The sequence below is a fragment of the Bubalus kerabau genome, chromosome 17 (genome assembly GCF_029407905.1).
Source record: "Bubalus kerabau isolate K-KA32 ecotype Philippines breed swamp buffalo chromosome 17, PCC_UOA_SB_1v2, whole genome shotgun sequence".
Lineage (NCBI taxonomy): Eukaryota > Metazoa > Chordata > Mammalia > Artiodactyla > Bovidae > Bubalus > Bubalus kerabau.
Window position 1 is genome coordinate 15,057,267 of NC_073640.1, and position 26,112 is coordinate 15,083,378.

The 26,112-nt window shown below is 52.5% G+C and overlaps 1 long non-coding RNA gene across 1 annotated transcript; it reads left to right on the plus strand.

Annotated features, from left to right (window-relative positions):
• Positions 1-21,790: 21,790 nt before the first annotated feature.
• LOC129631588 (uncharacterized) lies at positions 21,791-22,528 on the plus strand. The gene is made up of 2 exons (XR_008704127.1): positions 21,791-22,062; positions 22,333-22,528. It is a non-coding gene; the product is annotated as an uncharacterized LOC129631588 (long non-coding RNA).
• The last annotated feature ends 3,584 nt before the right edge of the window (positions 22,529-26,112 follow it).

Genomic DNA, 26,112 nt, shown 5'->3' on the forward strand with positions numbered 1-26,112 from the left:
AGAGTAAGTATATATAGGCATATATGTGGAAAGCTACTGTCTTAAGGGGGCCTGTTCTTCTCCAAGGTTGTTCGGAGTAGTTATCTCTTAAATGGCTGGGGCAAGGAATTCTGGAGATCAGCCATAGGCTGGACCAGCTGGGAGCTGGGTGAAATCAACCTTAATGTCCATTTTTTTTTCTTTGGGTGAGAGAGTTCTTTGTTTTGCACAGAATGGTGGGGAAGACCTGGAGGGGAGTTTTAACTCCAGGCTATTTTGAGCCATGTAACTTTCCTTCAACATGCCTTCAAGAGGGTGACGAAAACAGAGGCCACTGGGACATGTTGAGTTGATGCATATGGTTTTGTGCTCTTTGATGGGCATGCTTCCTCTGCCAATTAGTCCTCCCAGTTTGACTGGGGAACAGGACAGAAGAGGGGATTTTCACTGCCTTAGAAGTGGCAAGATTATGAACAAGGCTTTTATTTTTGGTGTGTTTTTGTAATAGCTTTCAAAAAGTTTTAATAGAAAAAGTTTCCCTGTCCAGGGCTGTGACAAGGGAGGGACTTTGTGGGCTTCTTCCTTCTCAGATGTTTGCTCAGGCTCTTTCCTTGGCCTGGGACGCTCCTTTCCTGGATCCCTGGGGCTATAGATCTCTGCCGAGGTGTCCCTCCTGGGGAGACTGCCCTGACCCCTGCCCACCTGAGACATCCACCCATCAGCACTCTCTTCACTCCTTGGCCCGTGCATCTCCTTCCCAGTGCCTTTTCCTCTCCTTGAGGTTCCTCACTTTCCCAAGGGCTGATGCTCTAGACTTGAATGGTGCCCAGCCAGTGGCGGGTGGCCACATGGACGGTCTGATCCCCCACACGGCTACCAGCACTGCCACCCACAGGCCTCAAGAAAGCAGGTCTTGTGTTCCTCCCATAGGCGTGGGCATCGTTAGGACTGTCAGCAACAAAGTGGCACTTGCCATCTACCTCTCTGAGAATTAAATCATGTGCGGCTGCAGCTGCTGACTTTGAACACCCGCTGAAAGGGGTTCAGGGCGGAGAGCAGAATTGAAGCACTCTGTGCTCCAGGAAAACTGTCAGGACAGGCCTTCAGATGCTTAGATATTCTCAGGAGCTGGTTTTACGAGCTCATTTCTTGAGTCTCCTCATATCAAGAAAAGCACTAAAGTCCTTCATAATGACGACTGTTTCTGGTGACAAGCAGAAAACTTCTAGAAAAATGCTTGCTTGATTGCATGTATTCACGCTTCACCAAAATCACATATATACGGAACTTCCTCCCTGCCCTCTTGGGAGCGGTCTCTCAGAGCTCTCTGAGGCACTGTCTCCCGGCTGCAGTCCTCATTTTGCCCCAAATAAAATGTGACCTGCAGCTCTCGTGTCGTGTGTTTAAAAAAAAGTCGACAGGACCCTTTACCTCCTGGGTCCACATCTGAGCTTTGAGGCTTGGGTGACCTTGGGTGCATTACTTAGTGTGCTCGGACCTCAGTTTCTTTATCTGTACAATGGGGACAAGGCTGGTGCCGACCACATAGTGTCATGAGGATTAAATGAATTAGTATGTGAAAACACGTAGCAAGGCCCCCAGCGCGTGCTAAGTGCCTCCTCCCTACTGTGACTCCTAGTTCTAGGATTATATTATGATCACTATCACCACGACTACTCTAGCTACTGTGGTTGCTATGGTTACGATCATTCTGTCCATTTCAGTAGACACTCTCCACACCCTAATCGAGTCGGGAAGCGTTCTGGCATTGGAGCCAGACGGTCCCGGTTGTGTGAGCTCAGCTAAGTCGCTTCCCCTCTCGGAGCCTCTGTTTCTTCCTTTGTGAAATGGGCCCCTGCCTCTGGGGATTAACGTTAGAATTAACGAGATGACGCAGCTACAGTGCTGAGTGGAGTGGTTGACGCAGCATCCTGATGTTAGAGACGAAGCCCCTTGAGGACAGGGACCCTGCCTTCGATTCCCCTTTCCAGCCCTGGCTAGGTCCTGGCATGGGGCAGCGGCCAGGGCAAGGAGATGCCATAAACCAAGGAGACCTGTGGAGCTGAGATCACAGGGCTGGACAGCCTCCTCTCTCTCTGCTCTCCCGGCCCCCCATCCCTTCCACCATGACCTCCTCTCCCTCACGGAATGCCCTGCTGTCCTCAGGGGTCTGGCCTCACCACTGAACCTCATGGGATTTAAATCAACAGAGCAAAACCTTTAAAGCAATTGCAGGAGGACTTCCCTCGTAGTCCATTGGCTAAGATTCCACACTCCCAATGTGGGGCACCCACGTTCCATCCCTGATCAGGAAACTAGCTCCCACGTGCCACAACCAAGAGTTCACATGTCGAAACTAAAAACTGTGCATGCTGCAACTAAGACCCGGTGCAGCCAAAAGAAATAAATAATAATAATAAAAAAAGCAACTACAGAGGGCTCCTGGCCGGTGTTTTAGGATTGACCAGTTCCTGATGAGAAGATTTCAGGCAGGCAGGCATGAGGGCTGTTTAAATACAACCCTGCCAGTGGGAGACCACAAGTCTGGCCCATGCAGGACGGTCCCTAACCCCACCCCCACGCCCTGGACAAGTGAAGACTGTGGTGTGGTTTGAAGTGAAGCTCCCCCTGCCTTTGCCATGGTGTTGGTTAACGTTTAACAGAGAGCTCGAGGCCAACCTCAAGGTGAAAACCTCATGAAAGTTTCATACCCCTGTGAGCTGAACTCATGAAAGTGCCTCCTTTTTTCCCTCCATCAGCCCACACCTGGGGCTTCTCTTCCTCCTTTTGACTTCAAAACAAAAGAGCCCAGCTAGGCCGGCCTTGCTCCTGGCCTCACACCCTGAGCTCCCCGAGTCCAGAGTCAAGGCCAGCTGGCCTATATGGCACTTTCCTGTGGGCTCAGTTCAGTTCAGTTCAGTCGCTTAGTCACGTCTAACTCTTTGCAACCCCATGGACTGCAGCATGCCAGGCCTCCCTGTCCATCACCAACTCCCAGAATTACTCAAACTCATGTCCATTGAATCAGTGATGCCATCCAACCATCTCATCCTCTGTTGTCCCCTTCTCCTCCCACTTTCAATCTTTTCCAGCATTAGGGTCTTCTCAAATGAGTCAGTTCTTTGCATCAGGTGGCCAAAGTATTGGAGTTTCAGCTTCAGCATCGGTCCTTCCAATGAATATTCATGGATTTCCTTTAGGATGGACTGGTTGGATCTCCTTGCAGTCCAAGGGAGTCTTCTCCAACACCATAGTTCAAAAGTATCAATTCTTTGGTGCTCAGCTTTCTTTATAGTTCAGCTCTCACATCCATACATGACTACTGGAAAAACCATAGCTTTGACTAGACGGACCTTTGTTGGCAGAGTAATGTCTCTGCTTTAATATGCTGTCTAGGTTGGTCATAACTTTTCTTCCAAGGAGCAAGCGTCTTTTAATTTCATGGCTGCAGTCCCAATCCGCAGTGATTATGAAAGTGAAGTCGCTCAGTTGTGTCCGCCAATTCTTTGCAACCCTATGGACTGTAGCCCACCAGGCTCCTCCATCCATGGGATTCTCCAGGCAAGAATACTGGAGTGGGTTGCCATTTCCTTCTCCAGGGAATCTTCCCGACCCAGGGATCGAACCCAAGGATCGAACCCAGGTCTCTGAGCCACCAGGGAAGCCCTGAGCCAGCAGTGATTATGGAGCCCCCCAAAATAAAGTCTCTCATTGTTTCCATTGTTTCCCCATCTATTTGCCATGAAGTAATGGGACAAGATGCCATGATCTTAGTTTTCTGAATGTTGAGCTTTAAGCCAACTTTTTCACTCTTATCTTTTACTTTCATCAAGAGGCTCTTTAGTTTTTCTTTGCTTTCTGCCATAAGGGTGGTGCCATCTGCATATCTGAGGTTATTGATACTTCTCTCAGCAATCTTGATTCCAGCTTGTGCTTCATCCAGCCCAGCGTTTCTCATGATGTACTCTGCATATAAGTTAAATAAGCAGGGTGACAATATACAGCCTTGATGTACTCCTTTCCCTATTTGGAACCAGTCTGTTGTTCCATGTCCATTTCTAACTATTGCTTCTTTACCTGCATACAGATTTCTCAGGAGGCAGGTCAGGTGGTCTGATATTCCCATCTCTTTAAGAATTTTTCACAGTTTGCTGTGATCCACACAGTCAAAGGCTTTAGTGTAGTCAATAAAGCAGAAGTAGATGTTTTTCTGGAACTCTCTTGCTTTTTCTATGATCCAACGGATGTTGGCAATTTGATCTCTGGTTCCTCTGCTTTTTCTAAATCCAGCTTGAATATCTGGAAGTTCACATTTCACGTACTGTTGAAGCCTGGCTTGGAGAATTTTGAGCATTACTTTGCTAGCAATTGTGCAGTAGTTTGATCCCAACCCAGGAATCGAACCAGGGCTCCTGCATTGCAGGTGGATTCTTTATCAACTGAGCTATCAAGGAAGCCAGGCAGCCCTCTGGGCTGATGCAAACCTGCAGGCCTAGGGCTTGGCAAAGAGACTGCCATTCCTTTTGTGCAAAGAAAAAGGAGCCCCTTGCTTCAGACAGGGTAGCACACACCTTGTTACTTTTAGTGCCACTTGAAAGCCAGGTGCTTTGTGCAGTCCACAAACCTCACCACTGTATGTGGCAGCCCAGTCTTGAACACCCAATCTATTGCCCTTGAAAACTCAGTGGTGTAATCTCTTGCTGCCCATACAGTTAAGTTCCTCAAAAGCAGCCTGACTGCTCCACTGCAGTTGGAAAGACAAAATCATGCAGAAAACCAATGACATGGAATGAAATGTCCTCAAACCGATTGTGTGTTAAGAACCTGCTCCTGTAAGTCCTCCTCCCCCCATTCACTGTCTCTAAATAACTCTGGGAACGATGCTCCCATGAGATGCACGCTATGCAAACTTCACTTTAAAACGCTCTTTCCAACACTCTGTGGCTTGAGATCCAATTTCCGGATGATGCTGAGTCCAGCGTGCATTTTCCCGGGTCTGGCTTTCCTGTGTGGCCGTATCACCAAGTACTGAGGCTTAAGGAGCTTTCTCCTGAGCCTCGTCGGTCTGGCATCCACGGATGGACCAGTGAAGTGTAAACAGATGAACAACAGCAGTGTTTTTAAGAAAAATGGGAATATGCCATAAAAACTGAAGAATCTCAAAGCAAGGTTGTCAAAGGCACCTCTGGATAAACAATCCAACTCACCCCCACCCCGACTTCCGCTTCATCAAAACGTTTTGCAGAGCTTAAGAGCTGCTTCTCGGACCTCCCTGGTGGGCCAGGGCTTAAGAATCTGTTTGCCAAAGCAGGTGACAAGGGTTCAATTCCTGGTCCAGGGAGATCCACATGCCTCAGGACAACGAGACCCATGTTCCACAATTACTGGCCTGAGCTCTAGAGCTGCAACAAGAGAAGCCACCATAAGGAGCAGCCCGAGCTTGGAAACTAGAGATGAGCCCCATTCACCACGACTAGAGAAAAGCCTGCGTGCAGCAACAGAGGCCTCCCAGCCAAAAACAAAACCAGCTCCTCCTCCTCTGGGCTTCCTTCCCTCCAGCTGTCTGCAAGTACAAGACCCCTCCTGGCTCAGCACGGCCCCAGCCTCACACCTTCGTCTCCTGCATCTCAGCTCCCGTCCCCCATCCGTGCCCCCTGTTCTTCGCTTCTTTCCCTGCCACACGGTGCCGAGACATCGTGTTCAGACCGGAGGCTCCTGAGTTTGTTCAAACCTGGTCCAGCGGACTGAGGTCCACATGGGGGACTTCAGCTGAATGGCTTAACTCTGAGTTAACTTTCATTTCTCCCCTGCAGAGGGAAGAATACTAGCTTCTGCCTCAAAGAGCTGCTTCAGGATCAAAGGAGATCCTGTGTGCAAAGTGGTTAGAACAGTGCTGGGCACGTAGTAAACACTCAATTAAGTAAAATGGTAATGACGGCGTTTATTGCCACGTCTCCCTTTTGTCCGACATTCAACATCCAATTTCATGTCTTGCGTGTACTTGGTGGATGATGGTATTTTCCCTTAACCACTTTTTTTTTTTAACCACTTTTTTTAAAAAAGGGAAAATATATACAAATGTATGAGGCACACACAAGGAATATATGCATTCTGCCCCAAAATTTACACAGTGGAGAAAAGTAGAAAAGCAAAAAATGGAAGCAATCCGTTATCCCCAAATCTCCAAAGAGAGGTAAGTGATGCTATTGCTCTGCTAGGCCAGTGCACATGTATACATGTGAATGTGTGTGGTTTTATTTTTTTTAACTTTACTTTTTAGTGGCACTGACAGGCATATGAGATCTTAGTGCCCAACCAGGGGTGGGAATGCATGTCCCCCTGCATTGGAAGTGTGGAGTCTTAACCACTGGACCACCAGGGAAGTTCCCTCTCCCCTCTTTTTTTTTTTAAAGTGTGGTTTTTATAATAGGATTATACTGAATGCATTGCCTGCACCCTGCGATGTCCAGATATTGTGTGTGGAGGATGTTCGCTTTTTTTTTTTTTTCCCACAAAGATGTATAGCTGAAGGTGGCCAGTTGGCCCAGCCCTACGTCTGGGATTCCTGTTGGCCAGACACCACCGTGAGGTCTTGTTTCCTTGGTTGCTTTCAATGGGGATGGCTTTTCCTGTTACAGAGGAGAGCACGCGTGAGTTTCCCTGTTGGATACTCAGCATGAAGATTCTGGGGCCCAGGCACTGGCGTTCGCTGCTCTGGGCCAAGTCTCCACAGCAGGACCCTGGCTAGATGTGGAGGAGATGTGCCCCCATCTCGGCTTCCCTGTCGTGTCAGATGCTAGAGCCATTCTGGCCGAGAATAATTCTGAGAAGAAAGAGCTTCCGAATCACTATAAACACAGTTATTTTGCAAAAGGGCAAAACTGAAAAAAAAATGTTTTAAAAAGCATTACAGTTATAGAAATGTGTCGCCTAAAATACTTTGTAACGGTTTGTGGGAATGTGCCGAGCCACATTATGAAAGGACCCTGAGAGAGACTTTTCAAGGGCAACCTTCAAAACCAGCGTGGCGCCGAGGCACTGGCCCTACCCACCCTGGAGATGTCACAACACACGGCTCCCAGGGCCACCCCGATGTCGGCCCCAGGGGGACCAGGCCTTGAGTTATGAGGGATGGCAGAGGATTCCCTCTTGAGCAGCTGACACCTCCGCCTGCCCTTCTGGCTGCTCAGTACACCCGCTGGAAAGCTGGAATCTTAAAGGAAAGCTTTGCACTTTGATTAAGAAGAAAAAAAGAGGTCCACCGCCACTTCCTCAATTCTCACAGCTCTTTCGCCACTGGGAATGATGAAGATAAGGTAAAAATAGACACAGTCATGATTTGTTACTTAGCGAGGACTCCGATGGCCACGCTTGAGTGCACCCCTGAATTTAGAGCTTATCTCTTGGATGTCTTAAGCTGGTCCTAGAGATCTGCACCCCCAGCCCTCTACTGGGTTCGATCCCTCTTCCCCAGCCCAGCCCTCCACTCAGCTCTGCGTACAGACCTCTCCTGCTGGGAAAGATGGAGACTGAACTGCAAATTCTTAATCTCTGTGTGAACTGTAAATATGAATCAATTTAATCCTCCCAACAATTCCATAGGGCTAGTTACCATATCACCACCATCACCACCATCATCGCCATTATCACCATCTTCATCATCATAGCACCATCTTTATCAACATCACCATCTTCATCATCATAGCACCATCTTTATCATCACCATCATCAATATCAACTTCGTCATCATTGTTGTGTCTAGTAAGTTGCCCAGAGTTAGTGTGATTGGCAGAATAATGACTCCCCTCACACCCCCAGAATGTGTTGCCTGCTATGGCAAAAGGGACTTTGCAGACATGATGTGACTTTGATGTGAGAACCTTGATGTGAGATTCTTCTGGACGATCCGGGTGGCTCCAGGTAACCACAAGGAGGGAGACAGGAGGGTCAGAGTCATGGAAAGATGTGAGGACAGAAGAAGAGTCAAAAGACTGGCAGCTGCCATGCTGCTGGATTTGAAGGTGGAGGAGGGGGACATGAGCCAAGGGAAGCAGTGCCTCTAGAAGCTGGAGAAGGCCAGGAAACAGATTCCCCTCTGGAGCCTCTGGAAGGAGCAAAGCCCAGCCAATACCTCGACTTCAGCCCATGAGACCTACGCCAGACTTCCGATTCCCAGAACTCGGATAACAGGTCGGCGCTATTGTGAGCTGCTAAATTTGTGGTCATACGTTATGGCAGCAACAGCAGCCGAATCGATGAGTGACTTTACAAGCCGAATCTCCTGCTTTGTAACTGAGTGCCACCTCGGAGCAGGGCCAGACTCACCATGATGCCAGCTGCCAGTGTGGCATGGGGCACCATGGGGCCGACCGACCCCCAGCCCACAGCACCCCTCAACCCCCGAGACGGCTGCATGAGGCCGTGTTCTGGCCGCGCTGAGCTGGAAATGGCCCCGTGCTCAGCCTGGCTGGGAGCTGGCTTTGAACTCTGACCGAGCGGGAGACTGGAAAAGTGACTTTTGCCCAGATGTCTGTCTGAGCAGACAGAACAGAGGAAAATGGCCCCCAGGTGCCCAAACTCCACTGCCTCTTCCTGACCAGAGGGGGAGGTGCCTTCCTCGCAAAGGGTGAAATGAATGTCCCTCTTGGCTCACAGCTGGTCAGACCCGGATCTTTCGCATTAAAAAAAAAATGCAAAGGGGACAAAAAAAAAAAAAGAAAAGAAAACCAGAAGCTGGGGTTGGAGGGCAGGAAGAAAATGCAGTGACTCTGGAGGGCTTGGTCTGAGCTTGAGGTCTCGGGGGTGCTGGGGGGCCTGGCCCGGCTGCTCCCGTGGAGGCAGGAGGGTGACCGGGCAGCGTGGTGGCCTCGGAGACTCCTCAGCCCCTGCAGCTCTGGGCCGAGACCTGAGTGGGGCGGGAACACGCCCTCTCCAGGAAGAATCTGAGGCAGAGGAACTCGGCACAAACCCAACTTCTCTAAAAGTATTAAAAGCCTGTGGCCCACAGAGGCCTGGCTGCAAGGCCCCTCGGGCGCTGACGGCGGGTCCCTGACGGTTGAGACCCAGCGTGGTCCTGGCATTGAGCAATAGGGCTCTGCCTGGGCCCCGGGCCCTCTGCCCGCCCTGCCCGGCTCCCACGGAGGGTGAGGAGAGGCCGCTGCTGGGGTGCATGTGTGACCCTGCCTCTGTGCGTGTGCGTGCATGCATGTGTAGGCCTGCGTGGCCTTGCTTGCCCGTGTGTGCACCAGCGAGTGGCTCCACAGCCCTCCTTGAGGCCCCGGGGTCTCAGGCTGCCCTGGCGCCCTCTTCTTCAAAGACAGTCAGAAGAGCCGTCTGCCGGGCCCCAGCACAGACCCTGGGCTGCTGTGGTCCGCCAGGGGACAGATAGTAGTAGTAGATAAGGAACTGACTGAGCCCTTACTAGGTGCCAGGCTCTGTTCTAATAAGCACATCATTGCACCAGTCCATAGAAATTACAAGCCTATGAGATAAGAACTAGTTTTTGTCCCATTGAGTGGAGCAGAACTGAAGCCCAGAGAGGTGGAGTCGTTTTCCTGAGGTCACACAGCATTGGCGCAGGGTGGGAGGAAGGCTGGTTCCAGGGCCGACGCCTGAAAACTCCACTCCATGACCTCGAGTGCCAGCCCGAACCGCCTGGGCAGTGTGGCCTCAGCAGGGCACCCTTCCGTTACTCCCGGGCCCTCCGGAGGCTGGGAAGCCATCTGGCGACCTTGCAGGGGGCCCTCAGCAGGCCGTGACTGCACCGATGTTCCCGAGGGAGGCCCGCATGGCTGCGGTGGTGGGCATTGTTGGGCTCCGAGGCCCCCGGCTAGGAACTGCGCGAGTGTGGATGAAATAGTCGTCCCCTGTCTCTAGGGCCTGGTCCCTCTGTCTCTGCTCCAGGGTGTCTCGCTGAGGCCCCCAGCTCCAGGACTCATGGGGGACGCCTGTCCTTGCAGCCCTGCTCCTCACTGGCCAGGGCTTCCTGCCCGCCGGAAGGGCAGCAGGGCACGCGGCTTTCCTTCCTGGTGTCTGGCTGTGCCACCCGGGAGCCAACCCAGCCCAGCCATGCTTCCTCCCACGCGGAGTGGGGCTGTGCCTGCGCTGGCCACGTGGGCGCCTGGCCCAGCCGCCCGCGGGGCCCCTGCCCCCGCCCCCTCCTGGCCCAGGATGAAGGACGGAGTCCTTGCTCCCTGAGCTCTCACCACTGCCCCTTCTGGGCCTTTCGCCTGCATCACAGCGCGGTGGGGACAGGACCACGTGTGGCCTGGCTCGGGGGGATCCAGGTGGGGATAATGGTGTCCGCTGTTGGGGGAGGTCTGCGGAGTGGCAGCCCTAAGCCTAGGGGGACTCCACTGTGGAGCTCATCTGCCAGCCCCCCAACTTTCTAGCCATGGGACCTAGCAGTTGTCTCAGCGCCTTGGTGTCCACATTAGTGATGTGGGGGCAAAGTGGCAGCTTCCGCCCCACCAGGCTTGGGCCGAGCAGCACATAGGAAGTGATCCCTGCAGGGGGGTGGGACCATCACCTCCTCAGAGGATAGGCAGTGGTGCTCCAAGCTGTGCCCTGACTGGGGACTGACGGCGGTTATCAGCCCCGTCAGCCCATTGTGAAGATGGGCAAATAAAGGCTCACATGTTCAGATCTGAGGCTTCTGTACTGGTCCCACTTTGTCCTCTTCTTCTGCCCTCTCGAACATCAGGGAAGCCAGTTTGCCCCAACACTTCACTTATAGGAAGTCAAGAGCAGCATCTCGGGGCAAATACCTGCCCTGGTGTGGGTGGAGCTGCCGCGTGAATGTCCACTCACACTGGACACGTCCTGGGACCTAATTCTTTCTGTTGAGGGGAATCCTGGAGCAGGACAGGGAACCAGCAGGGCGGCTAATACCTGCCGGGAGCAGACTGCGGGAAGAGCGGGTCTCTGGTTCTGGTGTCAGAAGCCCTGCGTTGGTTCAAAGCCCGATCTTGCTCATAGCTGAGACATCGTCTCTGGTGGGATTTAATCGCCTTCTGCTTCAGTTTACCTGTTTGCACAGGGATCTAGTGAGAACGGTACAGGTGAAGCTCTTATGGGCTTCCCTGGTGGCTCAGTGGTAAAGAATCTGCCTGCCAATGCAGGAGATGCGAGTTTGATCCCTGGGTCGGGAAGATCCCCTGGAGAAGGAAATGGCAACCCCTCCAGGATTCTTGCCTGGAGAATCCCATGGACAGAGGAGCCTGGCGGGCTACAGTCCAGGGGGTTGCAAAGAGTCGGACACAACAGAGCGACTAAATAACAACAACAACGACAAAGCTCTTGCACAGGCAGATGCCCGGCCTGCAACACAACTCAGCAGTGGTTTCTCTCTTGACTGGCCCTCTCATTTGCTGAAGGGGAAACAGATCTGGGCAGAGGAAATGGTCTTTCTGAGGCCACTTGGTCTTAGTAGGGCTGATGGAGCTGAGACAGACCCTCATTCCTCTGAACAAAGAGAGGTTTGCTTTAGGGTCTGCTTCTCGGGAGTCAGCTGTGTGGCCGCGGGAGCAGCTCTGAACCTCTCTGGTTCTCACTTCCTCGGCTGTAACACCAGCACCCTGACTGCCCCTCAGCATCCCCACCCTGGGTCTCATTTTCACCCTGACGTGGAGAAAAGTTTTCAAAGAAGTTTGTTTGGGGCCATGTCTGCCTAGGAAGTATGCAGAGAAGATGACACAACCAAGTGACCTTGACCGTTGGCTTGAATCACTCCAGTAGTTTCTTTTTCCTTTGACCTGTGGCTTAGAGGCAGCAAGCATTTATTTCTCTACTGGCATAAAGTAACTTTTATTTTCAAACATTACGCAGGCTTGATGCAGAAAACCTAGAAAGCACAGGAAAAACACAACGCTGGAGGGAAAAGAAAACAAACCAACAAACACAAGATGAGGAATTAAAAAAAGAGAAAACTCAAAGAAAAAGAAAGTGAAAAGGAAAGTCAAGCAAACGCTTTTACGAGAGAGGGCCCTGTCATAAAACCACCATGTTTCTGGTGAACACTGTCCTGCTCTAGCTTGAACAGCCGTGAGACCAAGGACATTGCCCTCCCGGGAGCCATCCTGGAGTCGGCTGGAGGATGTCCTCATTTCTAGAACCTTCTCCCGCACACCAGATGCCCATCACCTATGAGGCGGACTGGTGTGGGTGGGGGCTCTGGTCTGACCTCTGGGATGTGCGAGTCCCGTGGAGCAGAGTACAGGGTTCGAGGGGCTTAGGCCCCAATGCCCTGGGCTGTTCCCCTTCCTGCATGGGTTCCTGAGGTGCCCTTGAAAGAGCATTCTGGCTCCCCTGTGACTTGCCTTCCTCATCTGTGGCGTGGGGATTCTTCTAAGTGGATAAACATGCTGTGTTCAGGACAGAAGGGCTCTGCCCATGGTCGTGGAGACGGTGAGCTCACATCCACCCGAGGATTCACATACCAACGAGCGGTTGCTTTAGAAACACAGTGTGGGCAGGTTTGTGAAAGCAGGCAAGCGGCCTATCCCCGGAGGGCCTGCGGCTGGTCTCGTTCAGGGACACGTTGAAAGAAATGCCAAAGAGATGCCAAAGCAAAACAAGATCCAAAAGGATACACGCACCCCAATGTTCATCGCAGCACTGTTTACAATGGCCGAGACACAGAAATGACCTATCGACAAAGGAATTGATAAAGAAGATGTGGTAAGTATATACAGTGGAGTACTACTCAGCCATTAAAAAGAATGCAAGAATGCCATTTGCAGCCACATGCAGGGACCTAGAAATTGTCACACGGAGTGAACTAAGTCAGACAGAGAAGGAGAAATATCGTATGATATCCCTCATATGTGGAATGTGAAAGGAACTGGTACAAATGAACTTACAAAACAGAAGGAGACTCACAGACTTAGAGAACAATCTCGTGGTTGCTGGGGGAGGGGGAAGGAATAGTTAGGGAGTTTGGGATTGACATGTACACACTGCTGTATTTAAAATGGATAACCTACAAGGAGCTACTGCACAGCACACGGAACTCTGCTCAAAGCGATGTGGCAGCCTGGATGGGAGGGGAGTTTGGGGGAGAATGGATCCATGTATATATATGGCCGAGTCCATTTGCTGTTCACCTGAAATTATAACAACATTGTTAATCAGTTATACCCCAATACAAGTCAAAAGTTTTAAAAATAAAAAAAAAAATAGAAGATGGCATGTAGTGGCAACAAGACAAGACAAACAAAACCCGGAAATGCCAAAATGGCTTTGCAGAAACAGACAGAAGTTGACCATTCTACAGTGGGTGTCTTCTCTAAACGCTGTGACGGTGGGCATGGAGACCTGGACGGGTCTGAGACGCAGACGCCTCGCGAGTGGGGCACCGCCCAGCCATGTGGCCGTTCAGTCTCCGGGCTGACACCCCGCCCAGCACACAGCAGGTATCCAGAAGATTCTGAGTGGGGAAAGGACGGATGAATGAAGGGATTAGTCTCTGTGGGAGAAGGAGCAGAGACAAGAAGGCTTTCCGGTCTCCAGGGCATATGCTCGGGCTTGAGATGAAGCCCAAGGCTCAAGTGTTATCAACGCTTATCATGTTGGATAAGGGTCAGCTGTGCCCTGGGCCTGGAGACACTTAGCTGCTGGCCTCCGCTGGCAATATTTGTTCAACTTTCTCTTTTGTTTTCATTTTTGGTCTTCCTTTGCAATTCATAAGTCCAGATGTCCAATAGGGCTGGGCCACAGAGGCCTAGGCCTCAGCACAAGGTCTGGAGGCTGCTGGCTGGGAGCTTGGGTCTTGACCCCTGTGGCGCAGGGGTGGGTCCCCAGGGTCTCTCCCTGTCCTCTGCTCTCTCTCCCTGATGAGCAGGTGACAGCCGAGGAGGACCCCTGGTATGTGAGATGCGGGGGCCCTTTCTGCCCAGCACACTCTTGTAACTCCCAGCCCCGGCCCTGCTGATGGATGCCCCTGAGATTCAGGCACCGCAGATGGTGCCTGGGGTCACTGAGCCAGCACGGGGACCGCTGGACCAGCAGCCGTGGGGCCACCTCTCCCAATACCCGGGACCCCTGGGCCTCTGGGATCCCCAGGGAAGCAGCACCCCCTGCTGGCTGGTCCCCACTTCGCGCCCTTCCCCTCCCTGGAACCAGAGGACGTTCGCTCACCGCTGGGTCCACACTCTGCCTTTGGGGCTGCTGGGCCCGCTACAGCACGTGCACGGGATAGAAGATTCTTACAGAGAATATACCGACGATCCTGCAGTTCCACTCCAAGGTCCCCAAGGAACTTCCACCCGGGCCCATCAGGTGTCATGAGTGAGGATGTTCACGGCACATGCAGGGGCGGGGGGCCTCCCGAAGCCCATCGGGGTGGGTGGGCCACATGGAGGGCGTGCGTGCAGGGCAGACTGGACCCCAGACAGCAGCACCGGGGAATTTAAAAACAAAACGCCAATGAATTGGGAGATCGGGATTGACATAGATGCACTATTGACATTACGGATAAAATCGGCAACTAACGAGTAGGTTCTTACCTACTGTGTAGCGGGGGGGACTCAGTGCCCTGTGGTGACCAAATGGGAAGGAAATGCAGAAAAGAGGGGATACGTGTGTATGTGTGGCTGATGCACTTTGTTGTACAGCAGAAACCAACACAACATTGTAAAGCAACTATACTCCAATAAAACAAAACCAAAAACCCTGCCAAGTTTAAAAAACAAAACAAAACGGAATGAGAGCACATTACAAAGCCATGGATTTACCAGAAATAAGTGAGCAGATAAATACTAAAGGGCATCACAGGGAGCTGCCAACGGTTTGGCTGCTTTTTTTTTTAAAACCTACTAAACGAGAATGTCCTGTCGTGTGACCTTAAGAATTGCAGTGCATTTACACAGAAGAGAATAGAGCGATGGGAAGGGATGATCTACACACATGACACCGTGTGGAGTTTTGCCCAGACAGAATATTCAGTAAAATAAACCAGAAATGTAGCAGTTTGCATGCTGTGATTTCAAGTCGCAGGGTTCAGAACCAGGCAAGACGGTTCTCTGTTATTGGAGGCTAGGACGGGGTTACTGCTGGGGGATGATAATGGACCACTTTCTCCCGTGCTGCTGTTACATGCGTGTGCAAACGCATCGAGCGTACGGTGTGTGCACTTTTCTGTACGTGAGTCGCCCTTCCATAGATGCTCAGGAGTATGGGCCTGGTAAAGTGACAGCAGGTTTACAAGAAAACCCAGAGACACTAGGTTTTGTGCTCAGGGTGGTGAGGAGCTGCCCAGGGTCGGGAGGGAGTGAGACGGGACAAGGCCCAGACCTTTCCTCTGCCTTCTGGGCATCGAAGGTGAACAGTGGGGGCCCCCCCTTCCTGAGCTTCCCCTGCACCCCTGCACCGCAGGGCCCAGCCCTGGCAGCAGGAGAGAGGAAAGTCCCCACTGGTTTCTTTTTCTTGCCACTGAAGGGGCTGCAGGTATTTGTTCCTGAAACTCATGACTGAGCTAATTTTACACCATGAGCGAGATGCTATAGGGAGAAACGAAACGGATGCTCAGGGGTCTGCTTCAACAGCTGGGATGAGGCTGGAGCCTGGAGACAAGGGTCCTCTGCCTGCCTGCAAGGCGAGGGGAAGCTGGGTTTGTACAGGGGGATTACCTGGATCTCAGGTTATACCTCAGACTGGGATTAAGAACTGCTGAGGGTGTTTGGGACTCTGTCATTCACTGGGTGCTGTGGGCCTCAGTTTTCTCATTTCTAGGCAGAGGGGGTCGTCAAATGATGCCTAAGGACCCCAGAGCAGACAGCAACGTGTCTCGTCTTTGCTTTGTCTTCCTCTGTTACTTTAGGGGACCGATCACCTCCGAATAGCAGAAAACGTCAAACTGTGTTTGGATTTTAGGAAAACTAAATCAAGTGTAAAAGCATGCTGCTGCTGCTGCTAAGTCGCTTCAGTCGTATCCGACTCTGTGCGACCCCATAGACGGCAGCCCACCAGGCTCCCCGTCCCTGGGATTCTCCAGGCAAGAACACTGGAGTGGGTTGCCATTTCCTTCTCCAATGCATGAAGGCGAAAAGTGAAAGTGAAGTCGCTCAGTCATGTCCGACTGCTAGTGACCCCATGGACTGCAGCCTACCAGGCCCCTCCGTCCATGGGATTTTCCAGGCAAGAGTACTGGAGTGGGGTGCCATTGCCTTCTCTGGAAAAGCATGCTAATTACACCTTAATTAGCTCCCTTCACACCGGGAGCTTACATGGTGGTGGCCCAGGCTCTGAGGGCATGTCACACTGTGGGAGGCCTTGGAGCTCACCCCCAGGTCCTGAACATCAAATGATGCCATCTGAAAGAGTTCATTTCTGGGTCCATCTGCATCTTAACAAGTGACCCAATGTTTCCCCTTTTTATGGCCGAATAATATTCCACCGATGAGATGGTTGGATGCCATCACCGATGCAATGCGCATGAACTTGGGCCAACTTTGGGAGATGGTGAGGGATGGGGAAGCCTGGCGTGCTGCAGTCCATGGGGTGGCAAAGAGTCGGATGTGACCAGGCGACTGAACAACAACAACAATACTCCACTGTCTGTATATATACCCCATCTTTTGCGTGCAGTAGAAACTAACACAGCGTGGTAAAGCAACTGTATTCCAATAAAAGTTAATTAAAGAAATAAAATTTGAATAAAAATATGAAAAGAGTGCATTTCACCATAATTAATTTGTGACTCATCTAATCATCCAACATGCTTCCAAGGCTCTTAGACAAGCAAAAGGCCATAAAAGATTTTTAAAACATCCGTAAGCAAAGGAACCGGTCACATTTATTCACACCAGCAGAATTCTTCCTTCTCTAGGTGGGATTCACACCTATAAAGGCAAAAAGGAAACAAGTGAATTCTGAAAATCTTCTCTGTGGTCTTTATTCTCGCTGCCTCACACTGAACTGCTCAGAAGCTGTGCATCATTCTTAAAGAGAAAGTGTTATTTCTGATCTGATTTTTCCAGAGGAAGTGGGGTTGGCTTGTATGTCACCCATCCCCTCTATCCCGCCACCACAGACAGTGGTTAAACTAGAAAAAATGCCGGATCAACAAGAACTCGTCGATGACCCTGCAAGATGAGAGTTCTCTCCAGCGCCCTGGGGGCTGCACTCTGACAGTGTGGCTATGAATCATGGGCCCCTGGATATGGAATTGAGCAGGGCAGGAGGGGTGGACGGAGAGGAATGAGGTGCCCAGTGGACCGGGGGCCCCAGCAGGGCCAAGGGGCAGGCGTTGTGCAAGCATTTGAAGCTGCACGTGAGAAGGAGAAATTGTGAGCTGAGGTCTGAGGACGCCTGAGTTAGGGATTCTGGGGGAAGAGAGGAGGGCTGTGGGTTCCTGAAGCAGAATGGAGAAGCAGCTCAGGGGAAGTCAAGACACTGGACACGAAGCCCAGCTTGGAGCTTCCCGACCCCACGACAGCGAGGGGCCATCACCGACTCTCTCCCAAGGAAAAACGGGCAGGGACTTCCCTGGTGGTCCATTGGCCAAGGCTCCATGCTCCCAACGCAGGGGCCCAGGTTCCATCCCCAGTCAGGGAACTAGAGCCCGCGTGCCCCAACTAAAGATGCTGCACGCCAAAACTAAAGATCCCATGTGCCTCAACTAGGACCCAGTGCAGCCAAATAGAGAAAGGAAAAGAGAAACAAAAAACACAAAAGGGAAAATCAGACAAGTCTTCCCTGTAGGTTTGGAGTTTACTTTGAAGGACAGATGGACCCAGGAGGAGGAGAGAGAGTGAGCAGAGAGCGTGTGAGCAGAGAGTGTATGCGCTGGGTGTCCAGACGGTCACTGAACCGAGGGAAGCGTCCAGGAGGCCAGAGGCTTGCGTAACCCGGGCCCGTGTGTGGGAAACGTCCCAGGAAAACTGCTTCGTCGCTGTCACCACAGCCCCCGCAGGTCACGGCAGGCATGGGGCTGTCCACGCTCAGGAGCACCCGCCGCCCTCGTGTTCACGGGCGTGTGTGCCCTGCACCACCTGCAAGGAAGGTCTGTGCTCAGACCTACCAGCTCCATCAGCCCGTGTTTTCCCGACCTTCACCTTGTCACTCAAGGCTGGGTTATGTATTAATATCATTTCGTGAATGGCTCTTGGCCTTGGATGGTTGTTCGGGAGCAAGCGTTTAACTGTTGAATCCTGTAAACTGCTTTTCCATGAGATGCCGGCTTCCAGGCCTTTCTGCCGGAGGGTGGGTCAATGTGCATAATATCAGGATGTGGGTGAGGAGAGATGGGGTCCCTCCTTAAGTCTGGAACACGCACGCACGGGAGCAGCTGTTTGGAGCGAGTTCTAGGACACGTAGCACAGAAAGGGGAAAGACCTGGTCCGGCTTCAGGCACGGTGCTAAGACATCCCCTGCATGTCTTCACTCTCCCCCAATCCTACATGACGGGTACTCTTATGGCCCCCACTTTACAGAGGAGGAAAACAAGGCTTTGGTGAGAGAGGAGCACCATGGTGAGAAAGAACGACCCGAGGACCGCTCCCACGACCTCACAGTGGCTCCCCGGTGCAGAAACAGCTGCAATCACATCCAGACCCCCTGACTTCTCCCTGGGAGCCAGGTGCAGCTGGGGAGGGAGGCAGTGAGCCACCCATGTGATGCCCGCGACCGCTGTCTCTACATCGCATGGGGAGACAGGGAACTTGGAGAGACGCCCTGGTCCAGTGTCCTGTAATGAATGGCAGAGCCAGGACAGGTGACGTCTGAGTCCTGGTGGGACGAGAAACCAGCACTGTCCATTCTGCAGAGGCCACAGGAGGAAGGGCCGGGATTTTGGAACGAAGTCCTGACTGCCCGACACCCCCACATCACCCCGTCTCCCCAGGCAGCTCTCCCAACCAAGCACCTGTCCTCAACTTCCCACGCAGGGGGCGGCATTCCCAACCCTGCCCTGATCAGTAACGTAAACACCTGTCTTTAGAAGTGCGAAAAACAGAGGGTGGGTGAGAGCCATGAACACAGAGTGTGGGACAGGCACCCCTGAAGGCCCGCAGTCCTTAGGAAGCTGTTCCCTGCCTTCTCTCCAGCAGTTACTAGCGAGCACCCCAAGGGCTGCGAGCCTCTGGACGGCGGGGTCTGGCTGCTCCCTTCCTGCGGTCCCCACGCCGCCCAGGGCCCGCCCCTGAGTGAGGCGTAATGACAGCTGCCACGTGAGGGCATCTCCTGTGAGCTGTCTGCGGAGTCCAGCGTCCGAGCTCTGGGGTCAGGGCGATCTCCATCTCCCTCTGACACTTGGAGGAACTCTCCACAGCAGTGACCCCAGGAAGGGCTGGACCTCGCAACAGAAGGCTTGCCAGATCTTAAAACACACCAAGACGGTGAATGAGCTAAAGACTGCAGGACGGCTGCTGCAAAGGGCGAGTACCATGGCATGTAAATGATGTCCCTACTTTAAAACGCAGTGAAAAGAGCGCGTGGTGCCCCCCTGCCCCCGCCAAAGTGGGCCTTCTGCCCGGGGAGCAGAGATGCCGGTCTCTTTGCCACGGTTGTGAATGTCCACAGAAAGAGTTGAATACATATCAGAGGGATGTGCAGGGGAGAGGGGAGAGACAGAAGGGAAAGAAGGAGGGAAGAAGGAAATTACGGGAATCGGTTCGAGCCCCCGTGGGGCCCTCGCATGTCACTTCTCCCTGGAGTTCTCATTTCAGAACTCCTCTGCCTCCTGGTGAGGAATCTCAGCTCTGCCTCCAATGTCTGTGGGCAGCGACTCCCAGCGCCGTGGGTCTGGAGGTGTGATGCGCCTCTGGGGGAATGGGATGAGCGCCAGCCCTCCCATTTGAAGTCACCGGCCGCTGCAGGCCTCCCGAGTGAAACCGCAGGGGCCACTGGTGCTGCGGCTGGCAGGTAGAGATCGGGATGCAGACACCACCTCCTGTGAGGCCCAGCTCCCCTGTCTTCAGAGAGACCAAGCCTGCCTCCCATCTGGGCAGATGAAAACCAGAAGGTCGTCCTCCAGTGTGGGCTGTGGGGGGTGGGTGGGGGGCGGTGTGCCGGCTCTGCCCCAGCCCTGGGAGCTGGAGGAGGTGTCGGGGAGCCGGCCAGGCTGGAGAGAACCGCTGTGAGCATCAGCTCAGCTCCTGTCCGTGGCGTCACGGGCAGAGAGGAATAGGCTGTGCTGGGTGCGATACCGCACGGGGACTGGTGAACACCATAGGCCAGGCGTCTCCCCCAGAGCTGATCCCTGAACTCAGGCATCAGTGACATCGACTTGATAGGCCTCACCTCCTGGGCTCATTGGCTCCACCCAGCTTGACCTCTCCTTTGGCTGCTTATAGTTTCTACTGCCTGATGGAAATTTCCACCTGTGTGTTCTTCCGTTTGCAAGAATGAAAATCCCCCCAGGGTGGGGACTTCCCTGGCAGGCCAGTGGTTAAGACTCTGTGCTCCCAATACAGGGGGCGACAGTTCGACCCCAGGTTGGGCAACTAAGATCTCGCATGCTGCACAGTGCAGTCAAAATAAATGGAAAAGAAGACTGGAGTGGGTAGCCATTCCCTTCTCCAGAGGACCTTCCTGACCTGGGGATCGAACCTGCATCTCCTGCATTGCAAGCAGATTCTTTACCGTCTAAGCCAGCAGGAAGCCCCCGCTCATGGGTGATTAGGCCCATTTCACGCCACCACTTGCCCAAGCTCACACAGCTAAGATACAACTTGAATCAGACTGACCACCCCTGCAGGTTTGACTCCAAAGCTTGGATTCTCACCCCCACCCACCTTTTTTTCCCTTTTTTTAAATTATGAAAACTGTCACCTTTCATCCCCAAGGTGAAGTCAGCATCCCCGCCCTCTGGATTTTTTTGTTTCTGTTCTTAGTGGTGCCAACTCATTTCCCCATTACCCAGAGTCATTGCCAACTTCTCCCTGGCTCCCCAAACTGATGGCTACCTTGTGCTTCCCACCCCTTCTTTCAATCCAACGTCTCCATTCAGACCCCGTCCCTTCCCTGGCTCTGTCTTCTGCAAACTCCACAGCAGCCCACATGGCTCCTTATGATCTCAGGAGCACAGCTTTGAGCCCAGCAGGTCCTCTGCTCAGAGCCCTCAGCGTTCGTAGCCATAGGAATAGCGTTCTAGGTAAGTGGGTAGGTCAGAGTGTTAGGAGACAAGTAAAAGAGAAACGCAATCCCCCAGAGTCTGTTTTCCTCTTTGTAGCTATCACCTTTCAACTTCCTCCTCTCTGCAGTTACATTCAGGCTCCCTTTAACAAAACCGCTTAACAAATCAAGCGGCAACATCTCCAGAAATTGAGAGGGCTAGAACCGCCCACCGTATATCCCTGCTTCCCCAGAACGCCCTCTCACTTAGAAACTCAGAGACTTCGAGCCGGCAGAACCAGGCTTCTGTCCGGCTCACACGTCTCGAGGGCCTATACATGGGGGCTTTGCAGTACACTCCAGGCCAACCCTCATGCGACCTGGAGGATAAAGGCTTCAGCACAAACTGAGTAACCAAATGAGTGTTTTAAGGAAAGCCTTTGTCTCCAGTTTAGAGAAGGCGTTCTGACTGTGGGATGTGAGACTGTGAGATCTTACCTGTCTAAACAAACAAGTAAACACATTTAGTTTTGGTTGGGACCTTGAACCACAAGCTGCCAAGAAGGCAAAATATGCAAAGCGCACATCTCCACCCTGTTAAAAATACCTCTGGGTGCTGGGCCTGGCTTCCTTTGTTGGCCAGACCGAGGACCTCATCTCAGGTGGGGTGGCTTGGCCGTATTTGCATAAACTATTTACTTCAGAGTTCTAAGAAGTGTGGTAGGCATCCAGAGAGGTAGCTCTTCACGGCCAGACCCAGACCTGGCAGGAGCCGTGGGACCTCAGTTAAGTCTCCCGAGTTTTGTAAATCGGTTTCCATGTCTCTCAGATAAGAATTAATAGTGACAGGTACCTTCAGGGAACCTTCGCTGCATCCCAGGTTCCTGCTAAGCCTGTGCACTGATCTGATTTCATGCTCACAGTCCAGTGACTTCTGCTAATGGGTGTGTGTTAGTCGCTCAGTCGTGTCCGACTCTTCTGTGACTACATGGACTGTAGCCCAGCAGGCTGCTCTTTCCTGGGATTCTCCAGGTGAGAATACTGGAGTGGGTAGGCATTCCCTTCTCCAGAGAACCTTTCTGACCTGGGGATCGAACCTGCATCTCCTGCACTGCAAGCAGATTCTTTACCAGCTGAGCCACCGGGGAAGCCCCCGCTCATGGGTGATTAGGCCTATTTCACCCCATCACTTGCCCAAGCTCACACAGCTAGGATACGACTTGAATCAGACTTGATTGCAGGTTTGACTCCAAAGCTTGGATTCTCACCCCGACCCACCTTTTTTTTCTTTTTTTTAATGAGAACTGTCAAGTGTTTGGAGAAGTTGACATCCAGTGATCACCTGAATAGCTACCACCTGGTTTCAGCGCTTTCACATCTGGCACATGGATGCTTCACCACCATCGCCCCCAAGACAGTGAACAGACCCATCACCCCAAGGTTTAGCCAGACCCTTCTGCTGTCCCTCCCACCTGCTCTTCCCTGACACATCCCACCCTGGTCCCGTGGCAGGTACTTCCTGCTGCTAGAGATGAGTTTTCATTTTCTAGCATTTTATCCAAATGGAATGACATAGTTTGAATGGCTTTTAGGGGGAGGCTGTCTTCTCCCACGCAGTATAATTACTTTAAGGTTCAGCTACGTTGCAGCAGGTATCAAGAATTCATTCTGTAGCTTGCAGAGGAGCATGGCATTGTATAGATATACTACTCACTCTTTATCTACCTCCATGTGGGTGCTGGTTCCAGTTTCTGGAGATGACAAGGTTTCTGGGAACGTTTATGTACGAGTTATTTACAGGAAGAGATGCTGCGGTAGGCAGGATGAACCCCCTTCCCAAAGCGTTCAACCCATTTCCCCTAGTATTGGTAAATATGCTACATTATGGCTCTCCAGGTGGCTCAGTGGTAAAGAATCTGCCTGCAATGCAGGAGGCGCGGGTTTGAAACCTGGGTCGGGAAGATTCCTCTGGAGAAGGAAAGGGCAACCAACTCCAGTATTCTTGCCTGGGAAATCCCACGGATAGAGAGGAGCCTGGTGGGCTACAGTCCATGTGGCTGCAAAGAGTTGGACACGACTTAGCTACTGAACAACAAAAGCAAATGCGGCAAAAGGGGTTTTTGCAGATGCAATCAGGGTTAAGGACCTCCAGCTAGCGAGATGATGCTGGCTTATCCGGGTGGGCCTGGCCCCCTGGCAACTGCTGATCTTTTTACAGTCTCCCTAGTTTGCCAGAATATCACAGTCAGAGTCGCACAGTAGGCAGCCTTAAGAATCAGTGTGTTGAAACACACGAGAGCATCGAGCTCAGACTTAAGGGCCATGCTGAGCACAGCGAACGGCAGAGAGAATCAGAACAGTGCAAGGAGGGCCTTCTGGCTTCCCCAAACTCCACGGAAGTCTCGATTCGCATCCTGGAGCTTCTCCTACTTCCCTTTTCTCAGGGTCTGCGCTCCCTCCCTGGAACAGCTGGGCCCAGGTCTCCCTCCAGGGAGCGTTCGGACGGAGCACGGCCACCCACCATCATGACTAAAGATCAAAAAGAGCAAAACAGAACAAGACCTCAGGTCTCCGGACCATTTCCCCCTTCAGAGGCCGAGAGCAGCACATCAAAACCAGAAGATGAGCCAGAAGGTTGGTGGTGGGTTCTAGAAAACTCCAACCACAAGGATGAGGAAGAGTGAACTGAGTTATATAAGAAGTTGGTTTAAATGTGCTTGGGTTTGGGGTGTGGGCTCTGCTGGGCGAGTGGTTGCGAAACGTCCTTTTCTCGGAGAACACCTGGGCCGCTCCCCTTCTGCCCGGGGCCACAAATACTCTCCAGCACCGATTTCTCTTTAATTTTAGTTTTTAAATCGAAGTGCAGTTAGTTTACAATGTGCCAATCTCTACTGTACAGCAAAGTGACTCAGTCATACGCACATATATATTCTTTTTTCTTGAATATTACTTTTCCATTCTGGTTTATCCCAGGACACTGTATATAGTCCCCTGTGCTCTACAGTAGGACCTTTTTGTGTCTCTATTCTGTCTGCGATAGTTTGTATCTACCAGCCTTAAATTCCCAGTCCATCCCTCCTCCCCCCGCCCCCGTCCCTTGACACCACAAGTCCGCTCCCTCTTTTTCTATCCAGCATCTATTTCTGAACATACTTCTGAGATTTTAAGTGTGATGCCAGGGCTTCAAAGGGTTTTCTTAGGAAACTGCCTGTGGGACCCTGGCTCTCGGGTGACATGGGAGGCTGCAGAGGTGATGGAAAGGGAAACCCACCCACCCAGGGAATGCAGGTCCTCCAAGATGGGATGAAGTTTAGAGCCAGAGGCTTACGGAGGCCAGTCGTGTCCAACTCTGCAACCCCATAGACTGTAGCCCTCCAGGCTCTTCTGTCCATGGGATTCTCCAGGTGAGAATATTGGAGTGGGTTGCCATTCCCATCTCCAGGGGATCTTCCCCACAAGGGGTTGAACCCGGGTCTCCTGCATTGCAGGCGGATTCTTTACCGCTGAACCACCAGGGAAGCCCTTACAGAGGCCACGCGTCTATGACATGCTGAGATGCTGCTTGCTCCAGCGTGCTTCCCTCTAGCCGGGATCCGCCCTGGTGGGAAATTAGGTCTATTTCCCCAATGCTTAGTTACTGTGCGAAGTCCCTGACCAAGCGTTGCCATCACTAAAGGTCCCCTGGCCCTCTGAGTTGGCTCAGGTAGCCCATTGCATCACCTCGCCTGAACAAATAGAAACGAACCCCGTTCATCTGATGGCAGAAGAGATGTGGGGGCGTCTCCCCTTGGAGCTGTGGGGTCAGATTCTTCCAGGGCCCCTCTATTCCCCATTCTAAGCGTGGAGTCCTTAGAAGCTGCAGGAAGCTTTCCAGGTCCCTTGGAACTGGGAGGTGATGAGTGGGTTCCTTCAACAAACGTCTGCGGAGGGAGCTGTGGATTGCCAGGCCCCCAGCGTGGGGATGCAGCAGGAGGTGAAATAGACCCAGAGCCTCACTTCCACAGCCTCCACTCCAGCAGCAGGGACAGACCCCCGCCAAACCCTCGATGGGAGCAGAACCAAGCAGTGGGCAGGGGGGCTGAGCACACCTCTTAGGGTCTCTCAGGACCAGAGAGGGTTTCTGGTGTGGCATGCCCCCTGGACGTTTCTTCCCTATGGATCGGCTACCCTCAGGGGTTCCTGATGACAAACTCTGGTTTCTGGGGGTCTCACCTGTGCCCTGTGGGGCCCTGGGCACTGTGCTGAGCAAGATGCAAAGAGCCCCAAGTCCCACCCCGCCAAAAGAGTGCAGCTGGAAGGTGAGTGTGGACAATGGTGAAATCACCCCCATAAAGGGGTTGGATCCGAGGATGTGTGTGGACCCCGCAGGCCCAGTCTGGGGGTTTAGCCCCTGTGTGCTCTCTGCTGCTCCTCTCCCATGGTCTGGGGTGGGACAGGGGAGCCAGGAACCACCTGGATGGGGTCATGTGCAGTGGTGGGGGGCACCTGGTTGTGGCCAGGACACCGGGCTTTGAGTCACCACAGCTGCGTGGCCTGGGCTGGTCCCTTCACCCTCTGAGTCTCAGTTTCCTCATCTGTAAAGTGGGGACATCCCTTCTTGCCAGGTGGGTGTGCAGAGTGGAAGCCGCGAGCCACCGGAGACAGAAGAGTGTGAATCGAGATGGACTTGCATGTGAAACACTCAGCAGAGGTCACAGATTTGGGACCGGAAACAAGCGGAATGTCCCTCACCGGCGACTCTTCAATTCTGGATTTGCGTGCAAAAGTGATAGCATCTGGCTTTTATTTGGGTTAAATAAAATATTTGATTAAATTAATTTCTCTCATCTCTCTCTCCTGGGGCGTGGACCAGGTAGTTGATGTTTTCAAAGCTCTGGGGGTGGGTGACTGTTATGTCATCAAAGTTTGGGACACGTGGAAGTTGTCGGCAAGTTCCCATAGTAGGCGTCCCTACAATCCCAAGGGCGAGCACGAGCGCCCAAGAGCCTGTGTGCAGCGTGGGCAGGGAAACAGGCTCTGGGGCACCTGCTCGGTGCTCCTGTCTCAGCTGTTTGCGCCCAGGGCCCTGTGTAACTGCTCCAG